The 23408-nt window shown below is 41.2% G+C and overlaps 1 long non-coding RNA gene and 1 pseudogene across 1 annotated transcript; one reads left to right on the top strand and one right to left on the bottom strand.

The window, feature by feature from the left end:
- The window catches only part of LOC116317057, a 243643-nt pseudogene extending 235892 nt beyond the window's left edge, over positions 1-7751 (top strand).
- Positions 7752-18462: 10711 nt separating this feature from the next.
- Positions 18463-21447, bottom strand: LOC120440310. The gene is made up of 3 exons (XR_005613157.1): positions 21323-21447; positions 20275-20406; positions 18463-19161 (listed from the first exon to the last, which is right to left on the bottom strand). It is a non-coding gene; the product is annotated as an uncharacterized LOC120440310 (long non-coding RNA).
- Between the last annotated feature and the right edge of the window lie 1961 nt (positions 21448-23408).

The following is a 23408-nucleotide window of genomic DNA, read 5'->3' as shown; positions in this document are numbered from 1 at the left end:
ACTAAAAATGTTCATTTCTATAAAGTTTGACTTTGCTGTTTTCCTTCGTTTGCAGGCTTTCTTTGATAAGGAGTACATCACGAGCCACCCTGAAGACACTGATAAGATCACACAGCTTAAAGACCTGATGCAGGAGCAGGTGAGATGTCGTTTGCTTTAATAACACAGCTCTGTCTTTTTGTCCTGAGATGGCAAGTAGACCAAGTTGGCTCCATATACTCAAATTCATGCTCTATATGTGCTTCCACTGAAGCACATATAGAGCTGTAAGTGTGTTCAGATAGAACCATGTGGAGAATTTGACCTTTAGCGTGATACAAATGTCACGATGACCAGAATGAAGAAAAACCTCAGAATCCTGTAATAGTTGAATCTATAGTTTTATGTTTTCATATATCTGCATGCAGACGTATGTTATCATTCATGCTTTCACTGAACTGAAGGAAAGATTGTGGAAATTCTGTTTCCTGTGTAAATGCACAGGCGTCTCAGCTCTGTCAGAACAGTCATGTACAGCTGAGGGGAAAATTATTACCCCTGCTTATGAAATTAGACAACACTCTTGATTTCAATGTGAAAATGACCATTAACAACAAGTCTTTGTTGTTTATAGTGTATCTGTTTCTAAAATAACAATGTTTAAGTTTAATTAGGATATTTTATTGATACAAAACAAGAAAGAAATGAGACATCCAAAATGATTTGCCCCATGGCCATTAATAGTCCGTGGGCTGTCAGGCTGTGATGTGCCGCTCTTTAAGTAAAGGGGTTCCTCTGGGACAATGGGCCTGAAGCCCACCACGACGAAGAGCCGTCACAACTGTGTTCCTTGAAACATCAACTCCAGAAGAGGCCTGGTCAGCAACAATCATCTTGCTGACATCTGTGACTATTTTCTTCTCCAGAGTTCTTGAAATCTTGCGCTTATGCCAAGACCAGGTTTGTTTCTTAAAGAATTTGTCTCCTTGTACTCAGCAATGATGCAACATCCAGACTGATTTCCTTTGTCTCTGGCGTGGTGAGTAACACTCGTCCCTCTCATGTGTTCAGGCGTCCTGTTCCTTGGAGTATTTTTAAGCTGATTGAATGTTGTTAGGAAGCCAACTGACAGCACAGGTGTGCTTTCAAAGCTCGTTGGTTAATTACTGAAGGTGTTTTGAAAGCGAACATTCACGTCGCTAATATTTTTGACAACCCCATTTTTTACTATATTTGATATAAAGCGAGACTAAAAATGTATTTTATTTTACAAAATGTCTCAAAAGCTACTAAATAGCACTGATGAATCTTTGATTATATCAAGTTTCATCGATGCTGCAAAAACTGGGAAGAAGTTTAGAAAATGTTCCATAATCCTGGGGGGCTAATACTTTCAGCCTCAGCTGAATCACTCAACCACACAGCTGATCGGAGGAGACGCTACTTGTTGAAAAGTTATGAATCAGCTGGTGGTCACAAGAAATCTGGAGCCTAAGGGCCCCCCCCCCCCAACCTCACCCCCCTCTCCCGTGTCAGATTTTTTGATCCACTAGAAAAACATTTGTCGACATGAAGCAAAAGTAAAGCAGGTGAAACACTTGCATTAAATTTCCCAAAGGAAGGATTTGTCTTTAGACCAAAGTGAGCAACATCTTCGTCTTCATTCTTTCTCATACTAACAGGGTTCTTGTGTGAAATCTTGTCCGCTGACGTTTTTTAAAAACTGGTTTTCACACAGGTTCACATCCTGGGAGTCGGTCTGGCTGTGCATGAGAAGCTGGTGCACCCAGAAATGCGTCCCCTGCACAAGAAGCTGATAGATCAGTTCCAGATGATGAGGAGCAGCCTCTGCCATGTGAGCACACGAAATAATATAATATTACAACCTCAGGGGTATAAATACATACACGGAGCTGTTGTTCAGAAGTAGCTCATGAACCAAAATTAACGCGTGTAGAAGAAGATTCATTATGATGTAAACACGCTGGAAGGATGGATCTGCACGACTGCAGAGCCGAATTAGTTTCTTCTTCAAAGAGGATGTTAGCGTGCGCCAAGCTTAGAGACTACGTCACTGCAAAGAATCTCTTTGAACCTCTGTTCATAATTTAGTTTTCCAGGCATCATTTTAACTTTCCAACCAGTGATTGTTCTGTCTGTGTGTACACCTGAGGGCAGTGTGAATATTCAGAGCAGTGCTTCTACGTGTCTCTGCAGGGTCTGCCTGGTTTAGACAAGTCCGGCTCAGGGCCCAACACACCCAGAGGAATCCTGGCCACTCACGGCCCCATGAGCCCCGAGAGCTTCAAACTGATGCACCGACACAGGTCAGCAACACACAGAGACTTTTTTAAAGTGCCTGTTCGACTCTCCTGCTTTAATCTTATTCAGCTACAACCTGATACACTCAGTCTGCACCACCATGTCATCAAAACCTCACTTAGTATCTAAACATGTTGAAAACGTTTAAAAAAATCCTCAAAGTCAGTTTCCTCTAAGACTTAAATTTCATTGATGAAAGTCTGCAGAGAGGGTCGGGTCAAAGGGGCACGCATCAAGAGAGACAAAGAAGCCTCCAACCTTCCCTCTAAAGCTGTCACTGCCCTTCTAAATACAGGAAAAAAAGGATATCAAATCATATTCACCGAGTTTAGCTCCACTCCTCAGACTGGGTCTGCCGGCCCAACCAGGCAAAGCTCCGGTTCTGGGCTTAGGACGAGTGGTGGCCTCAGAGGAGCCTCACTGGAATAAGAGATCAGCGACGGGTGGTTTGGGAGCGCTTCATGTCCCCATAAAGAGGCGTGTGAGGTGGCTGGGTAGAGTGAGGTCTGGGTATCAATCCAGGTTCTGTCCTGGTTGTCTCCACATCTTCTGCTGTGCTTTGTTGCATTTGATAGTTGGAAGCACTACTGTAAATATATAAAACAGAAAAGAATGCATTAAATTACTAATAATCCTCGTTAATCACTTTCATCTTATTCTTAAATGGAACTGTTAAATTAAATGTGTTAAACACTGCAGTACCATCGACACCCTTCACAGTCAGCACACACTTCCTCACTGGCTTCACCTCCATCTGTTGTTCACTTGCTGTGTCTCATTAATGATCTTTGAGAAGTTCCTGCAGCATCTCTGCTGTCCTCTGCTCACATCGCACTTTCTGAAAATCTGCCATTTTCTCTTTCTCTCCTTCGTCCTTCACCAACACCACCCTGCATCTGCATCGTGCTTCCTGCATGCTCATGTCTGACCGTCGCTCTCATTCTCACCGCATCACCTCATGCATGCCGGCTGTTTGGTTTTTGCTTCTTCTTTTTTGGTTTGTTCGGCCCTTCCCCTTCCTGCCTTCCTTCCTTTTCTTCTACCTGGAATTTCCCTTTCTCCCCGCCCTCCTTCTCTTTACCCTCCCTGTTTCCTCTCCTTTTTCCTCCTTTCCTTCCCTCCTCCCAGTCCCATAGCTGTTCTGACTCCTGTGCGCAACTCCTCCTCCTCTCTCTCCTCTCACAACTCCAGTGAGATGGGAAACGTTGGTAATCTGCTGATCCTGGCTGACGGCATGGTGGTGGAACACCCTGAGGACTTCTACCGCATGCAGGTCAGTGAAAAACGTGATTCCCAGAGAGGAAACGCATTTGTTGCAAGAAACAAGAAACACTCCATATATCACATATGAATATAAAAGACTGTAATATTATCATGTCCAGCTTTTTCTGCACAGCTGAGCATCATTCCTCGATTACCTCACATTATTGTAATCCAGATGTACAATATTATATTCGAATTTCTTGGAACTGCAGGCGAGCCTGTCCTCCTCCAGTCTTAGCTCCACCCACTCTGCACCTTCTCAGATGATAAACTCCGCCCCCTCAACCATCAGAGGTGAGGGGCCCATGGAAGATTTTTAAAACTATATTTAGCTTTCTGATATTTTCTTTCAGACACATTTCTCACTTCTGTAATCTGTCCGTCTGCAGTCGGCTCTCCGTCTCTGCCTGACAAATACCGACACAACAGAGAGATGCTGATGCTGCTGCCGCCGCACAGAGACAGGCCGAGCAGCGCGATGTACACCAACATCACAGACAATGGACAGGTAAAGCAGTGGAGGGGGAATCCTGAACTACAGCAGTGACAGTTGTCTGACAAATCAAGATCTGATTTATTAAAAGTTGCAAGTACGTCACATGCAGAGGGTAAAGTGGGATTTGACCGGTGAGGAAACTGGAAGCTCTTTTTTTGTGTTAAAGATTAGTTTTGTTTGTGCTGGACTGGGATCAACTGACCTGTGATGCTGCAGGTGCTTTTCGTGGATTCAACCTACCCTCAGATATTCTTCTAAATATTTTCGAATGCAATCATGTTCATTTCTTTACTGAGCTGAAGGCGGATTAAAGTCTGATTCAGGTGATCGCTGTGGTCTCTCTAACAAGCTCATGGTCTCCTCCTCAGCCACCAAACTTCCAGCGGGCTTTGTTCCACCAGGTGATCGGTCCATGCAAACCCTGCAGCGACCCAAACCTCTCTGTGGCTGAGAAAGGTCGGCAAACACACACACTACAGAATATTTATGTAAAAATGTCATCTATTCATCTTCTCCACTCCACCCGTCTTCACTTTCTGCCCTCCAGTCCTGACCACTCCCAGTAGTTGGAGTTTGGACAGCGGTACCAGAGAAGCCCTCCCTTTCCTTTCCTCCCACGTTGGCAGTGTCATGGCTCCACCTGTTCCACCACGCAACCTGCCTCAAGGTACGAAACTACTGTGTGTGTGTGCGCGTGTGTGTGTGTGTGTGTGTGTGCGTGCGTGCGTGTGTGTGTGTGCGTGTGTGTGTTTCAGTTTGTCTCTGTGTTGTTTCCCACCAAGCATGAATCAAACTTTGCCAGATGCTGAAGCGTTAAATCTTTTTATGTCATTCTTTTACATCTAAAACCGTCTGAAACATGAAAGGTCTTCCTCTTTATCGCCTCAGTGGATTTGAACTCAGAACCTTCGTACTGTGAAACAATAATCCTAAAAACAGCTGCGTGAGTGTGTCAGTGAGACGTAGCCCAGGGAGAACCACACATGCACAGCTGGATGATCATGACCACCAAGAGAATGTACCGTTTGTCCCCCTCACACACAGCTCACAGCTACAGAGAAACACCTCAGGCTACAGTGTTAGACTTACAGAATTAATGTCTAATGTAGACAATATTTATTAGATATTTACTAAACTCCACTTTTTAAACAAATTTAGACGTGAAGCCACTAAACGCATTTAGCCCAGAAAGTGTCATCCTGCTGGGTTTGTTTTGTGCGAGAGCGAAACGTTGATTCTTCTGCATCATATTGTGTGTGGGGAATCCCCACAGGTTCCCCTGCAGTGTGTTTGTGTGGGAGACTCTGTAACGTACCCTCTGAAGTGGTTCGGGTTTTCCTGGCTGTGGTCTAAACCGCACCGGGTCAGAAAACGCGTCTCTGTTATCTGAGGCAAAATTCAGGGGAGATTCAGCTCCTCTGTTATGTTCATTTGTTCCTCCGTTCTTTGTTCCTGACCTCTGTTAGATTAGCTCCGCATGATTCATGATCCCTGTGTATCTAATGCTGGGTCTCGGTGCTGCCTCTCAGTTCGTCTTCTGTCTGAAAACAGCTGTTTTAGCTTTTTTCCCCCTTTAAGCAAGCTGTGCTTTGACTGGCTGAGAAAGTATTAACAGAATAGTGCTGGGCCTCTCCTCTCCATGACCTCTATGATCGGGGATTCAAAGCAGCTCTGCTTTTCATTCAGGAGTATTTGTGACGATGCAGACTCGTATTAGTTCCTCCCAGAAACCACTGAACACTCATTCTCGGTTTTGCAAATCGTGTTATTCAAAACTTTGAGTCCCAAGAGTGAAAGTTCAGGTACATGAAGTGTTTATGAAGCGTTTGGTGGCTCCTGTGACCTCAGAGGAGACGTCTGCACGGCTCGAAGCACAGCGAGAAAGAAAGGAAGCGTTCGCTGAGAGTGAACTTTGGTTAATTTGATCTTGTTTTCACTGCACACAGACACACACAGACACACACTTTATACCGCTGCAATCAAACAGTTTAAATGCTATCAGAGCTGAACACCTCCCCTCCTCCACACACTCCTCCAACTCACCCTCTTTCCTGTTTTAACCCCACCCACTTGCCTCTACTTTCTTGTTCTCCACTCTCTGACCTTCGTTCCCCCTTGCCCCTCCTCCCACCTCCTCTTCCTCCTCCTCTCTGGTCTGAAATGTGTGTGAGTGTGTGCGAGTTTCTCTCAGTCAGTCCTGCTGTGTCTCCCCCTGTAGGGCAACACCTGTCGATGCACTTTGACGCTTTCCACCACCAGGTCAGCGACCTCCCTCCAGCTCTCCCCGCGCGCTCTTTAAGAAAGGTACCCCTCTCCTCCTCTTCCTCCTCCTCCTCCTCATGCCTGCTGTCTGTCTGGATGAAGTTTGTCTGTCAGTCCATTAGTGTGTGTGTGTGTGTGTGTGTGTGTGTATGCACTCACAAATCAGTGCACATTACTGTCTGTGTGTTTTTCTTTGTGTCCATGTTTTTGTTTCTTTTAAATGAAGCATCAGTGTTCACAGCTGAGTCTGCAACACCAGCTGAAAAGTTACAGTTTATTCACCAACAGTTAAGACAAATACGTCTGTGAGGCCGCCTTTGTGTCTTTTTCTGTTCAGTTGTAAACATTCGTGTCCTGTTCCTGATCTCATCAGCAATATTTGATTTATTGATTTCATGTTTCCTTTTTCCTGTTTTTTAATAAACACTCCAGAATCCTGCTTTTTGTGTTACTTGGTATATTTATAAAGTGTGCCTGTTAATGTATACTATCAGTGTTTTGCTTCTACGCTTCAATCAGAAATGATTATAGTTAGAAATCATTAATTGTAAATAAGTTCTAATCTTCGTGTTTATGCATGAGAAAAATCAGAATGTGGCCGACCTGCTTTGTTAAATATTAACAGACATGAAATATCGACACAGATTAAACATATTTAATAAAACTGCAGCTGTTAATCACAGATTCTGTGTTAGTGATTGTTTGTGTGACTCTCCTCGCCTCTCTCCAGTCTCCCCTGCACCCTATACCTGCCTCACCCACCAGTCCACAGTCCATCCTGGATGGCAGTAACTCCAACCTGTCAGGCAGCGCCAGCTCCGAGTCTCCTCCCTCAGTGAGAGCAACTTTGGTGGCCCCGCCTCCTCCTCTGACCCCACCGCCAGCCGCACAGACACCCTGGAGTCCGTCCCCAGCAGCCAGGCTTGGACCACCGACCAGGAGGACCTCGACTCACCTTACCAGCCCGTCAGGTACAGCGTCTCCGAACCTGAAGTCCTGGACGGAGTCAAGCCCCGCCCTGCCGCAGCCACTCTGCCCCGGAGGCGTCACCCCGGCTCAGGCGGGGTCCCAAATCCAGCCCCAGGCTCCAGGTTCGGCCTCCATCGGAGTTCAACAAATGCAGCAGCAGGATGTGCTGCTGCACCCCCAACACCCCCACTACTACCACCAACTCCACCATCACTTCCACCCACACTACATCCCCCACCACCCGCCTCTCTACCACCTCCATGAGCCTCCGGCGCTGCCCCCTAAACCCTACCTCCGAGAGGGCTGCATCCCTGAAGAGGACTCCCTGATCAGCCAGTCTGCAGCGCCTCCACCTCCCGCACCGCGGCCCATGCCACGCAAGATCTCCCAGCCCATAATCGCAGCCACCAAGGATGAGCAGGCTAAAGTGGCGTGGGAGCACGGCATCGGCGAGGAGTAGGACGCCTCCTCATGGTTTGTAGAGACAGATCACAAACTCTTCTTAAAAGAGAGAAAGAAAAGACGTGAGAGCGAGAGCCAAACTAAAAACTGGGTCATGAAGTTGAGGGAAGCTCTGATTCGCCCCCAGCTGTCCTCCAGTTACCACTAAAGGTTTCAGTCTGCTCTCACACACGCCATCGGGCTAACGAGTCCTCGACCTCTGAGACGTGTTTCCTTTAACCAAACAGTCCTCACGTCACTGCATCCTGATTCTTTGTTTCTTATATGTGCAGACGGGGGTTTAACCTGAGAAAATGCTGCTCAGCTTTTTCACTAAATTCATGATTACACCTGAAACAGAACCCGTGATTTTACGAAGGGATTTCTAGTCAAATAAAAAAAAAACCTCGAAGATTTAAAGGCAAACGGCACTTTAAAAACATTTTTATTTATGTACAAATAAAACCTATAGACACAGAACGGTCAAAGCAGGGACGTTATACTGAAGGATTATTTAGATCAGTGATTCCTAAAGTGTGGGCCGCTGCCCCTTAGTGGGCTGTGAAGGTACTGCAGGGTGTCCTCCAGAGGCAGGAGGGCCAGATTCCATGAACCTCGATGATACAACATTTTACAACATCTGGAGTTTATTTGTGTGTGAATCTTCACATATCCTAAAAAAACTGTAAAAGGACAAACTGCAGGTTTGTGAAGGACTTTCCCTCCTCCCTCGCTGAGCAGACGCAAGAAGCACAACAAGAAGTTTCATGTTATTGTCCGTGATATATTCTTTTTATACTCCTGTATTTCCTTTCGCTGCCCCGATAATTGACGTGTCACTTACTGTCATGTTTTCCTTTCTGCATCACTGCAGATTAACTAAGAAAGGAAAATCATTTCCTTTGTATCCACTTCACCCAGTTAAGTAGTCTCCCTGTATTTCTATTTTTTTAAAGCCGTTGGATAAAAGCCAGACTTTAGGAAAGTGCCTGTCCTGCAGTGAACAAAATGTGGGACACTGTCTCGATGTGGGACGAGGGGACCAAAGGTCAGTCTCATGTGGACTCCAGTTTAGCAGCTTTAAGTTTGGGAATCACTGATTTAGATGATTTAAAAAGATGAAAACAAAAGGCCAAAATTAAAGCAAATAACTAATGATGATTATTTCTTTCACATAAATAGCGGCTATAAAGGCATCGGTTAAAGGTACTTTTTGTAACAATGTAAATAAAATGTTCACCACCAGGGGGCAGCGTTTGAAAAAAAGGTAATACACCAAAGTACGGCCGGGACCTCGTTTGACTACGGTTGATATCTTAACAGAAAACACAGATAGTTTTGGACATAAAGTCATGCTGGTATTTATATTCTGTTAACTTTTGTTAATATTAGAAAACAGGAAGTTACAAAAAGTACCTTTAAGTGTTGTTTTATGCAAACAGAGCGACGGCTTTCGAAGATTTTCAGTCACTTTTTCCTGAAATGTTGAAGATAAACGACAGAGATGAGAAGTGTTTATATTTAAGAGAGAATGTAGATACATGTAATACAGTATAAAGAAGTATATGCATATAATTTATATTCAGGCGTTATACTTTTGATTGAAGAAATGTGCAGATGGCTTTCTGAGCCGACAGTAGCCGCTTCATCGGACGCGATGTGCACTTCACAACAGCTGAAGGTTTTATTGCAGCTCCTGAAAACAGGAGCGAGGGAACGATTGATCTGAAGGTTTTTTTTAAAGCTGACGATGCGTTCAGCGGAAGAACCTGTAAATATGAACGAGGCGTCCGACTGCTGGTATTTTTAGGGATATTAACTGAAGTAAATCTACACCTTTTTTGGCATTTTTTCTATGAAAGTAATGACTGTACATTTTTTAATCAGGGTACTGTTTTGTATGCATGTTCATTCACTGAACAGAGACTGAGGTGAAGCACTGGAAGCACTGGAGAAATACTGTACTGTGCACTGATGTCTTTGTAGTCTAGGAAACCACTTTGAACACCAAGGATGTTGAATCAGCAGGATTTAGTAGTAGACGTGTAAAAGTACTGCAAAGGGTCATATTTTGTATTTTAGTGTTTTGTTTTAAATATTCTTTTTACATTTAGCACTCAGATTGTGTGCAGACGGTCATCCTGATCACTTCGCCCCCTTTTTAGGTTGAACAGCCGTTAGCTCACATGGCTAAAATCCTGGTTGTGCTCTGCCTGGTGTCCGATCACCTTCTCACATTTTGCATGGTGAAGCTGATCGTTGTGTTTGAGCTTTGTCCTGTTTTGGTTCCTCCTAAAGGTGCAGAAAACTCAGAGTCCTGATTCAGTGTCATATTGTGTTGGTGATGATGGCTGGTGGCGCTGTAGTTTGTAGTTTTGAACTTAAGTCCAGCTACATTTAGATAAATCTATTACAGAAAATATTCCCCAAAAGCTGTTTCCCCTGTGAGGCTAAATAATAATAATAACACTATTTCTTTGCAAAGTGCTTTGACAGAAAGGCAAAAATAGAATAATGCATTTCAACAGGAAGCTGCACATCGGGGCGAGCAGCGAGCTGGGACAAATTAAAAGTTAAGACAGAAGAGAACAGCGATGAAATAAATCAAATCAAATCAACATTGTCTACATAAAGGGCTGAAAGCAAAAAACCTACGTTAGAACAATAAAATAGGGGATACATGCATAAGTAAATATAGGCATCACATAAAAATATGTCTATGACGAAGTGAGTCAGGTTGAGACATTTTAGATTTAAGGATTAACGACCTGTACGCGCTCTCCCTCGAATGGCTTTGGCTGCTGTAGAGAAGCTGAAGGTTTGTTTTCAGTGAAATGATGAGACTGCGTGTGTGAGCGCGTCTGCACATTTACAACCATCACAAACTTTACTTCATCCATTAAATCATTTTCAGGAGTTACTAAAGTCGACCAGTTCTGGATTTTCTGACTCTGTCACACCAGGATGGATGTGCACAGTAAACACAAACATAGTTTTATTTACAAAGAGCAGCCAATCTAAAGAGACGGGCACTAAAGCAGCTTGTTTCAGACACACTGCAGTATCATTTTTAACTATGAGTCATACAAAGCTGCTCTGCTAGAGTCCAAACATGGACTCCAAATATAGAGCTGGAAATGAGCAGAGCTGTTCCACATTAAATATTCAGCTCCTGTAATGTCAGTGAACGTGTGTGCTGCATTCACTGACCCAGTAAGCCACATGGAACAACAGCCATCATTCAGACAGTTGTTGCACATGTGCATTTCCTGCTGCGGCGCATGAGCTGTGTGAACACTGATACAGGCCTGCTGCTTGAATTCTCCACCATAAACATACGAGTGAAGCACTGATGGTTAAAGATGTTCAGTGGAAGTTTAGAGCCGGACTTTTTGTTTTCAGTGGAGCTCTGCGTCCGGTGAGTGTTTCCAGTCACTTTATTCCCCACTTATAAAAGTTAAAGCCATGAAACTGTCCTGTGGCTCACACAGAGGCTGCACCACAGCACAGACAGCCTGCAGCCTTCGTGAAACAACATGAGAGAAAACTGCTGAATTCATGAAGTCGGGTGTTTGGTGAACCGATGATGTTACAGGTGAATTATGCAGCACGGCTCGAGTTACCTCCTTGAACCTTTCTGTTTTTAGATTTTTATCTTCACGTTTTATTGGTTTCTTCTACTTTTAGTTATAAATGTCATTTAAAATAATTTTAGTTCATTTGTTCCCTAAATGATCAACTCTTTCATCCTTGTGTGAAGAGTTCGAGTTGATTGTTGTCCTGTTGAAACTGAAACCCATATTAACACTCAGTGCAGCTGATGGTGGATTCATGCGCTCTGTGTATTTACAGCGATATAAACAGTTGTTACAGACTCGCACTGACGCCTTTGTGTTTATGCCAACAACATATAATCTTACCTCTGTTTTAAACAGCTTTGAGTGCTCTCAAAGTTTTTCTCACAGCACATTTGTTATGCTTGTTGCCTTTGCAAAACATGAAGATTAATATTAATATGTTTAAGTTTAAACAAAGCCAGATTTAGAAATCACCTTATTGCATTTTCTTCCTGCAACCTTTACCCACAGTTCACATAACGCACCGGAAGGTTGAATTTTTTATCACTTTTCTGTCATTCTGTGTTGTTTATCTGCAAAGCTCCTGATGCAGTCGTGCTGACCCGTTTATGTTTGATCCTTCTGAGCCTACAAAGAGCTGTGAGCAGGGATGCTGTAAATAAATGACACAGGCAGGTTAGAGAAGCTTTTCAGGAATGAGAAACTGCAACAATGAAGGTGTGTGCTGTTACGGCAGTTTGTGAGAGAGTGTGTGTTATATCAGGATCGATCTACACCAGAGGGAGAGAGAGAAGTCACACACCAGTTTACTAAAGAAAAGTTCACAGCAGAATTAAATGTACATTATTTTCTCCTGATTTTTAGTTCTGTTCATCCTTTTAGAACATTTTGATATCTGCCGTCTTTTAAATATATCAGAGCTAAACTGAGATTGTTGACAGCTACTGAGAAATGAAGAAAAAGCAACAACCTATTGAAGATGTTTCATGTGGGAACTATTTTCTTTTCCCTGAACTAAACCCGCCAACCGAATCACTCTGCAGGAGAAAATGTGCCTTTGCAAGGCCCAATCACAGTGTCCCACTCAGGATCGACCCTCACACATTTAAATGATGTCATCTGTGTTTGCAGCAAAAATGTGAATCAGCATGTTGTCACATACTTTACATGCATATGCTGCAATCACGCACGCATAGATTTTCTTTTGCCTTTTGTGTCGTTGCTCCTTTTGTCTTGTTGCGTTACAGTTTTATTCTGGTGCTTTTGTTTCTTATCCCGTTTGTTTTGTCCTGTGAGTGGACACTGGGATTGAGTCTGTATATAAAGGATGGCTGTAGCTTCCACGTCTGAAAATTAAAACAAAGCTGGAAGTTGCGTTCTTTCCAGTGGCCACTAGGGGGCAACTGTTTGTCCTGCAAAAAAAGTCTGAGAAAACAACCCCCGCAGCTTGAACTATGACCTCAGTAAATATTTACCTGATGAGTCTCACTAGTGTCAGGACTTTAATTTTATCAGCTGTCGTTCTATTGAAGACAAACGAGTGGATAAAAGAGATGTGTAAATGGTTACTACGGTTACCACAGTTAAAATGACATCTTTGATTTTGCTGTGAACTCTTGCTTTAAACAAACGGTCCTGCGTACTCGGTCTGCAGCGATGAAGTGTTCAGATTTCAGTGAATCAAACTCGAAGCAGTTGAAGATGAACTATGCAAATCAGAGGTTTGTTTGCAGGACGTTCAGTTCATTCTTTTGTTCTTTGGCTTGAACGTGTCGGATGGCAGGAAAATTAAAAGTAGTTTGGTACTTTTTTAAAGAAAGTAAGTTTTGTGTGAAACTAAAACCACTGACCCCACCAGTCTGTGTTTCCTTTAGAAGGAGGAACGTGGAGGGAAATCCGACGGAGCTCACGGAGGAGACGGGTTGATTTCTTTGTACATAAACGAGGAGAGGGCGTATTTATCGCGGGCATAAAGGGCAAACCTCGTATACATGTAGACTGTGGTCGTCTCGCCTTGTGTTTTCTGATGTAAACCAGTTTTTAAACCCGGTCCACAGCGATCCAAGTTCATTCTGTCGAATTATCCCGATCATTTCAGGGCAGCTGAGGAGACGTTTATCATGATTTTGTGTATTTTGCATCAATGACAAATCTAGATAGTTCCAACGATGGCACTCCTTTGTATGACGACGCTAATCGTATTTCTTGTATATAAAAGTCTTTGTTGTGTTAGCATGGGTGTAAACTGTGACGTGTATGATGGTAGATGTAAATACTCACGTTTTTCCTACTCACTAAACAAACTGCTGTGTTGTGGATTCATGATTAATGACAAACATTAAACGATAAAGTTTTATTGACTCAGACTGGATTCAGCCTGTTGTTATTTCATAAAGTTCAGTTTTTGTTTAACCTCCTAGGACCTGGCGTCCACATATGTGGACATCACATTTTGGGTTATTTAGACCAAAATACTCAATTTTGCTCTACATGGGCCTGATATCCACTGATGAGGACATTATACTGCTACTGTTCTATCAAAATGTTAAACAAATATCCTCATATGTGGCTCTTATTTTTCTTAAAAACAAAAATAAGGTAAAAAAAAAAAAATCTGGTAATTCTTTGTTTTTACATTCATCGGGCCCCAATATGCCTAAATATCAAAGACAAATTAAAAATGCATGCCGTGGAAGAGTTCGGGTCTTAGGAGGTGTTAAGGGTTCAAAATTGAGGACGAGAGTAAAACAATGATGGTCCAGAAGAGGTTGATCAAACAATTGATTTTAATGAATACACGCAGCGTGGGGAGACGTACACTGGAAACCATCAGTTGTAAATCCCCAACCAAAAATACACTTCAGATTGCTTTTATAACATCAGGGTATTATGACGCCCCCTCATGCGTTTACAAGCACATTATTTGCATGTTCAGAACATTATTTGCCTCTTCTACAGACACTGATCTATTCTAAGAGATAAATGCAGACACAGAAGTTCCCCTTTCTGGCATCCATCCAAATATGGTGGTGAGGTCCCCATGGACTTGTCCTCCTCTTTGCGTCACCTGTTGCTAGGCAAACTCAAATGCAACAAGAAGCTGAATACATTCAGGCCTTTGCTCAGCTACTATTTTACTGTAACAATATACTCAGCATATAAGCTTTTAAGATTATAGATTAAACTCAACGATTTAAAGTGGTTGTAACTGCACCTATAATAAACATATTAATATTTGATTATGATACCCCTGTAATACAAATTATAGCATAATGCCAGCAACTTCAATAAATGCTTGGATGAAATGATAATTAATGCAATGATAAAGATGATGGTTATGTAAAATAATCCCTGTAATTCCACAGAGGTTAATTCATGCAGTCATGATCACAGACACTCAGTTAATGACATGAATTTAGAACTTTCCCCAATAAATCTGAACCTTATTAAAAATACACTTTACATCATTTTTAAAGTTAGTCTTCTTAAACATTTGTTGGAGATCTTAAAGTCTGTTGGATGTTGTTTAATGGCTTTGATTAGTGTAATATTTTGTTACTAATAAATAACTATAAAAGGAAATGCAGTACAAAGGCAAACACAGAGTTTGTACAAACACTTCTTATTGTTTTTAACTCTTTTGTGCAAGGTGAACTTGAGTGATTTGAAGGACATCTAAAATAAAATGTATTCATATTATTTATTGTGTCACAATATGTTCAATCATCCAGGTAAGGAAATCCCAAACAGTTGATTCTGTTCATCTGGACGTAGAGTTTTCAGGGGGAGAAACGCTTCTTCACTCATCCAAGTGACTCCTTTTCCCACTGAAAACACAACTTCCAGATGAACAGAATCAAGTGTTTGGGAGTATTATCTGTCAACGTATCCTGTTTGGGGGGGGTACAGCTACCATAGGCTGAGAGGCGGGGTACACCCTGGACAGGTCGACAGTCTGACTCTGATCTAACACAGCAAGAAGGACAGCCATTCACACCTGTGGGCAGTTTAGCGTTACCAGTTAACCCACAGATCCCACTGTCAGTTTGGCTGGTGGTCATGTGTCGATTCAATCAAAATGGTGGCTTCCTTTTATCCTCGACCTGATTCAGGTGAGCATCTGGAATAGCCCAAGTCTGAGGTCAGCAAACCAAATGAACAAATAAACATCCACACGAGCAAACACGTGAAATACATATTTATATTTGTACCAAGTCCTATAAATAATTCAATAACATATAGACTTCAACCTTAACCAAACTCTTAAGCAGGTGATTGAGCTGCTTTTACTCTTTTGCTCCACATCCTGAAAAGGAAGCAACCAGCAAAGGTGAGTACTGTTAACACACTTCTCTTAATACATGTACAAAGAATTTAGGTTACAAACAAATTATACTGATAAAATGTGAACTCAGGTTCTTTTTCCTGACGCAGGCAGGACGGCCAGTCCCCCTGTCTCTTCACCTTCCACAAGTAGTCACTTAAATATTAGCTAATGAACCTAATGAAGAATCACTAACCCACTAATGCGTGTCTCTCTCTTTTTTTTTTTAAATATAGTTTTTGGCTCATTTAGCAACTAAAACATAACACAACTTACCTTTAAACAAGCTTTAAAAAAATGAACATTAGCATTTATTATATTTGCATTAAGACAGCCTGCTAAAGTCTGATTTTCCCACACAAACATCTCCAGGATTCACAGAAAAAGGTCCAAAAAAACAGAGCGACTGTTTCCTGAGGTCAAAGGAGAACGGGCAGGCTGATTCAAACTGATAAGAAGGCAACGGGAACTCAAATAAGTGCTCAGTGCTCCAGTCAACAAAGCACCTTGTTCAGACTTTGCAACAAAGAATTAAGGCAGAAAAGCATCACATTACAACCAGTCCATTTAAAATGAGGTTCATGATCCTCATTAAATAAACATCAGCAGACAGAACATTTGCACTACCTACTGAGAGCCACCATTGCATCAAATAAACAGCAGGGGGAGCCATTGGTCTACTCAGTGTTATATTAAAAAAGGAAGAAGAGTCCAGTCAGTGGTTCCTGTATTAGGGAGCTTATGGCTGTGGTTTTGCCCACTCACACCACCACAGTGGGTTGTGAATCAGGATGTGACTGAAAAGTAAAGTTTCCCCTTTAATTCAAGGAGTTTAATAAACATTTTGCGTTAAACACACATTTTCAGAGGATCAAAACTAACTGAACCATTAATATCATTTTAAATACAAATATTATTTGTATACTCAGTTTACAGGCAGTTGAAGATTGCCTGAAATGTTCTCTCAAAAACTCAGTCATTGTCATCCAAACACTTATGGAACCGACTATACTTAATAATTTTGCTTTACATGTTTTTAAGGGAATAACAATAAAATCTTTCGGGTAACAGAGTGGCACTTTACAGAGAAAAGCTAAGAAAAGACCTCAGCTGAAGGACACTGATAGTGTTTCTGTTTAAGTTTTGTCTCAAACTTGTTTGGTCTTACCTTTTTATTAACCAGTAAAGAAACTCCCTAAGAGGAGATTAAAAACCATCCTGAGTCGAGATGAACAGGACAAACCTGGAATGTTTTTGTTGTTGTTTTTTAACTGCAGGAAAAATCATCATGAGGAGAACGAGCAAACTCCAGGACGCTCCCCCTGTGATGCAACAGTGCTAACCACTGAGGCGTCCTGCTGCTTCTCTTATATGCAGACTGATCAAAGATAGTTGAGGACAGCATAAACAAAAGGTCGGTAAAGGTTGTAGAAAGTTTGTCATGGTGATGGACGTGAAGCACGAAATCACAAGTTACATCTCTAACCTGACTTTAAACATTTTCACCAACATAACCAACAAACCACAAACTTCAACTCTGAAACTGCCTGAAATCAGAGATGAGTCAATGTCCTGATCAAAATCTCATCACTTCACTCATTTAAAGTCCTGATCTGTATTAGTGAGGCAGACTGTTTCTGTTGGAGGACCTGCAGGAAGGAAACACAATTCAAGGATTTGATCCATTAAATCCAAACAGAGCAGAATATGAACGCAGCTGTCAGTCATGAGAGACAAAGACTTAAATGTTCACTGTGTGGGTGTTTTTCCACTCACTCAGTGAGACTGACACTCCTCACAGTGTTACGGGAGGGTGAGGTAATGGCATCCAGAGTAAGAGAAGCTCTCTCTGTGGGACGGAGACAACACCCTCAGTCACTGCGCAGCTCTTTGTAGTGAGAATCCAGAAGGATGTGATCACATGAACTCAGCCGATGCTTCTGTATTGATCTGAACTGATTATTGGGATCCATGCAGGCTGACATCGTGTGATGAAGGTTCAGACTCGGGTGCATGCTGATGCCCTCCTTATCCACCCCCCACTGATAAACTGCAGTTTCCAGAGTCCACATGTTCCAGCTGATTCCAGTCCAGTGCGTCACGTGACAGTTTTCTTACCGCTTTGATGTCCAGACGTGACTCCAGACAAAGTGAGCAGGAGAAGACGCTCCATCACCGTGGAAATGGTCTCAGGAGGAAACATCACTAACAGACACGCTCCTGACAGAAACACGCAGCCCAGCTGACTGTCCTTTCAAACCTTTCAAACTATAAATTAAGAATAAATATTCTTCTGTGTCATCATGTTTGTTAGGCTGCTGGAGTGTTGATTTTTTTTTTAAGATTTTAATATATTAAAAAGTCAAACAACTTAAAAATGATCAAGAAGGAAAGGAAGCTGTGCTAGCATCTGTTTAACTTTAGAGTGTAGTGGTAAAAATGAGCTATTCAATCATTTCTGTTTAAGGGACAGGCTTTCTATTTAAATCACAACAATAAACACTGCCTTTATTAAAATGATGCTTTGTTTGTTTTTGTTACGTTTTTATGCTTCTACATGTACAAACACGTGGTTGGTGTGGCTTACAGTATCTGATGTGCTGTCCAGATTTAAACAGAAGGCTGTCTGTGATTTTGTCCATCAGTTATGACAGTAACCGAGTGTCATTGTTGCACGTTTCTACTGCACTTGTGTCTGTGTCGTTCTGTTCTGTCTGGTGTTGCACTGCTGTCGTTTTGCATTTTTGAGTTGAGGCAGCTTGAAGTTTATGAATATCTGAATATACACAAATCGACACGGACGCATAACAACAATCAGAGGTGTTTTATTTAAAGGGTCAGAAGTTTTTACAGGATCAGCCAAATCTTCTTCCGATTTACTCGTCATAAATACGTCCGTCCTGATTATGAAGACTGAAACATTCTCTTCTAATTTTCTATTCAGGAGCATTCATGTAAATATGTATTTTCCACACATAATCATACTTGTTCAAAGTGCTATGAGCTTTGGTGCTTTTATGTCAGTCCAAAAAAACAAAAAGAAAATTATGATTATGAAGCTTGATGTAATCAACATGAATCAAAACCAAAAATAATAAGATAATATTTGTATCACGCTCATTAAAAATCAACATCACAAACTGCTTTATAAACATAAAATAGACAATGAAAATAACATTTTGACAGCAGCTCGGTTCTTAAATCCATCATTTTGAGTTTTAACAGCACAAACTTCATCACTGTGAAAAGAACAGCTGCTGATGACTCTGAATAAAAACAGTTTTTCATCCTGAGAGATTTTAAAAACAGACGTGAACACCTCCAATACAGACAGACGTTCCTCCAACAAGCCGACGCAACAGGAAGACAAAAGTAAAAACTATCTCTGATTTCTCAGAGTTACTGTTTGTGGTTCGAGTCCCTAAGGTTTTGAGTGACACACACACACGATGTTAAACAGTTTGTGAGCTCAGTGTCACCGTTACAAGCTTCCTTAGAAGGATCGTCTCTCTGGTTTCTCTGAGAAGCTGCAAAAGAAGAAAAAGTGAGAACATGAAGGATGAGATTATAACATCATGTCTCTGCTTTACTCACAGATGGAGAAAAGCAGCAGTTTGTGGTAACTGTGATACAAAAACATGTAGTAAGACTAAAATGATCATTTAATGTTGTCACGATCCTGGGTCTTTTGACCCAGCGTTTTGAGTTTTAGTTTATGGTTTATGTTTAAGCCCTTCAGGTTTTCTAAGTTCATTTTAATCATGCCTAGATTCTTATAGTTCTTTGTCATTAGATTCCCCTTGTGTCTTCCCCCCCGTTAAGTCTCCCTTGCCCTTCATGTGTTTCATGTCTGCGTCTTATGTTTCCTGTTTTATTTTGAAGAGATCTTGTGTTCCTGTGTTCATTGTATTTAGTTTTACTCTTCCACTGTGAGGTCGTTATGTTCATGTGTGTCAGCTGTTCCCCGTGTGTTCCCACTTCTCTCATTAGCCTCCTGTGTGTATTTAGTCTGTGCCTTTTCATTCAGTCCTTGTCGGATTGTCTGCGTTGTTCCCATGCCATGTCCTGCGTTCAGGTTTTCATATATCCTCCTCATCATCATTGCCATGTTTAGAGTTTTGTTTGTTTTTCTGTTAGCCAGGGTTTTTCATAGTTCGTGCTTCCTTTCTAGCTTACCCAGTTTAGGTTATTGCTTAGTTTGCATTGTTTTTGCCCTTTTATTTTGTAATGTCCTGTCTGCCTTAATAAACAGCTCATCATCAGTTAAGTTTGAGTTTTAGAATGTCTGCACCTGGGTCCACTCTTCACACTCCACGCAGTTTGCCTCGGCAAACTGTGACAAATGCTCAGAACCTTGAATATTAAATGATAAAGTTTGCTGGCATTATGTGAAGATGAACAGCTCCATGTTGACATGAATGTGCCTGAAACTATCAGAATAATCCTGGTGTGCACACTCTAAATTATGAGTTTTTAGTTATTAGGAAACAAACCACTATTTTCCTGTTTAAAGGAAAGATTCAAACATAAAATGTCAGGAATGTGAACTCGACACTGATCAAATCATCTGTTATATGGATGTCTAACCTTACAGATATATGAAATAAATCATAAATAATAAATCCATTATTCTAACTCACCTTTCTTGTGTTTTCTGATGCACTTTGCAGCTACAGATGCAGCCAGAGCTGCAGCGACAGTCAGAACTCCAGAAAACCACAAACCTATGAACACACCGACTCCACAGCAGGACTTCACCTCAGACGTTTTCTCTGAAACACATGAAAGTTCATGCAGGACTGTAGCAGGACGCCACATACAGCACACTGGATACACACAAACATTAAACACAGTCTAAACAACGACACAATAAGATCTTACTCATAATTCAGAGTGTGCACACCAGGATTATTCTGATAGTTTCAGGCACATTCATGTCAACATGGAGCTGTTCATCTTCACATAATGCCAGCAAACTTTATTATGTAATATTCAAGGTTCTGAGCATTAAACTATAATTTTAGTCTGACTACATGTTTTTGTACCACAGTTACCACAAGATTTTTTCATATCACGATATGTTTTTTTCATTTCAGGCGATAACGATATATATCACAATATAAGCCAAATAACTATATTTGTAAGATTTAAATGTGCCGTTGCTCACAAGTAAAATGTGAAATAATCAGCAGCTTGTTTTGATTTAAATATTTATTTCCCATAATAAGTTCAACAGGGTAGATGTACTTAAGGAACATGAGACTTTTTCAGATAAATAAAGGCAAATATTGCAAACTACACAAAAGGCAGCCGCTAAAGCGTTTAAGTTTCAAAATAGAACAAACAAAACAGACTACTAAATTGTCAATTCCACTTAGAAACAAAATATTAATTCTAAAAAAATAAATCTTAGTTTGTTTTACAGAAGAACAGACAAAATTGACTAACTTTTGTAAATATCAAATAAACTGAGAACTAAAAGTAAATTCTCAATCTCTCCTTGTTGTATAGCTTAGCTTTTCAAACAGTTTTAACAGTTACTTTATTCTGACAAAAGCCGAATGACGAATTAGCGCTTCAGTCAGAGATTGAGCGTGCACCGCTTTATTGTATTTCCAGACTTGCTTTCGGCACAATTTACAGTGCGCGCTACTCTGTTTTTTGTCAGACTTGAAATAGCCGAAATACCTTCACACTACGGAACTTCTATGGCCCTTCCGTTCGACAATCTCTTCGGTTCCCTTCAGCCACGCTCTCGGTTGATTTTTCTCTAGTTGGCACACTCATTTCCTCCATTACCCGGGCGGCACGGCGGCTAGCTGCTTCCCAAACAAATACACATGTACGGCTTGGAACTTGTGCTGTACGTAACAAGTCACGTGACGTGACGCTGCGGCTGTGATTGTTTCGGCTCTGCGCTACTTAATTTAGATTGGCTGTTCTTCTTTTTTTTTTAAGAGGACAAGAGAGATGCGGCCTATCGCAATAGTTTAATTTTTCTATAGAGAAAAAGTTATTTCACAATACATATCGTTATCGTTCTATCGCCCAACTCTACTTCAACCCTTCAAATTATGTAAATATTCTGGAAGATAAATGGTTGTTTGTATTTCTAAAACAATAGAAGACCTTACTTTTGGGATTGCCCTCGTAATAATACAATTAATAATACAATATTAATGTTACAATTCATTAATATATTCAACATATTGGTCGCTTTACACAGCATATTATTAAATAATTACTTTAACTTACCTCTGTTAAAGGGTATTGAGATAGTCCTTGTAGTCACAAGCACAGCCAGAAGTAAAGCAAAACTTAGGATTCCAATGAACCATCCAGCCAATCCAGTAATAACTTGTCCACATGTGCCTGAAAGATATCACAAAAAGCTTGTGTGATGCAGAGAATGTATTTAAATCATATAATTAATTGAATAAACCTCAAAAGAAACGCTCCTAAAAGCTTTGAAACTTTAAATCTAATGAACACAACCAAACACTGTGGAGATTCTCATCTGACAAATTGATCTTTTGATCAATCTGTCTCATACACACTAATATTTTGTGAACCTGCCTTTAGCTTTGACTTAGCACTGAAACACAGCATATTTTCAATGAGCTTATGCAATGTCACGGCATGTACAGCATGTGAGGTAAATCCCCTATTGAGTTTGTAAGTTTGCTCAGAAATAAACAGTGTCTAAACTTTATGGTTGTTTCATTTTATTGACCTCCTGCAACACATGAGTTACTACATGCTGGAGAAACCTTTGCTAGCAAGCACAATAATAAGACATTTCTCATAGTTTGTCGTCATGTTTGCACACATCTCAGGAGGTATTTTGGCCCGCTCCTTTTTACAAAAACTCTAAATCCTTCAGGTTTCTTCACTTTCACGTAGCATCTCCATGCTTGAGCTCCCTCCTCAGATTATCTAAAGAATTGATGTCTGAAGACTGGCCAGGTCACTCCACAATCTTAATTTTCCTTTTCTTTAGCTACTCTTTTGTTGTCTTGGTGATACGTTTTGGGACATTGTTATGGGCTCAAAATGTGGTCATAAATATTTTGTACTTGTAAATCAGGATTTGTATGTGTAAAAAGAATTTGTGTGTGCGTAAAAAAGATTTGTGTGTGGACTTAGCCAAAGAAAAACCGTGTGAATCTCTGCAAGTTACAAGTACGAATTTTGACCCTATTTTTCTTCCTTTCATCTGATTGGCCAATGTCATGTCAATCACAAATGTAACTATCCAATCAGAGAACAGATGGGTTTGGCTGTTGGAGGGGCTTTTTTGAACTGCAGGTCCTTGAAGGGTAATACAGTTTGAAGCTGGAGGATCTCTATATAAATATCCGATAGAAGCTAGGTCCCCTAACTTTCAGCAGCTGTTGAAATGATAAAATTGTGGTATATCAGTGGTTAGAAAGTCCTTCATGTGCTGTGCAAAGCAGTGGTGTTACTGGGGTTTGGATCACTACTGTGACTTGCCTGACTTATTTACTCAGAAAAGCATGCCTGTTAATCAATGCAATATTCCCCGACAGGAAGATCTCGATAGATGGCCACATTTGCGCTATATTAAGATACTGGAGATAAATTCCGGGGTAGACCTGTTGATCGGGACCAATGTGCCCAAGGCTTTAGAGCCATGGGAGGTTGTTAGAAGTCAGGATGGTGGTCCCTATGCAGTAAAAACCATGCTGGGTTGGACGGTGAATGGTCCTCTCAGAGAGGATCGCAAGACTGACATTTTTGATGTGAGTGTCAA

This window comes from Oreochromis aureus, linkage group 5 (assembly GCF_013358895.1).
Source record: "Oreochromis aureus strain Israel breed Guangdong linkage group 5, ZZ_aureus, whole genome shotgun sequence".
Classification (NCBI taxonomy): Eukaryota; Metazoa; Chordata; class Actinopteri; order Cichliformes; family Cichlidae; genus Oreochromis; species Oreochromis aureus.
The sequence above is the reverse complement of the archived record's forward strand: the minus strand, read 5'-3'. Positions and strand labels throughout refer to the sequence as shown.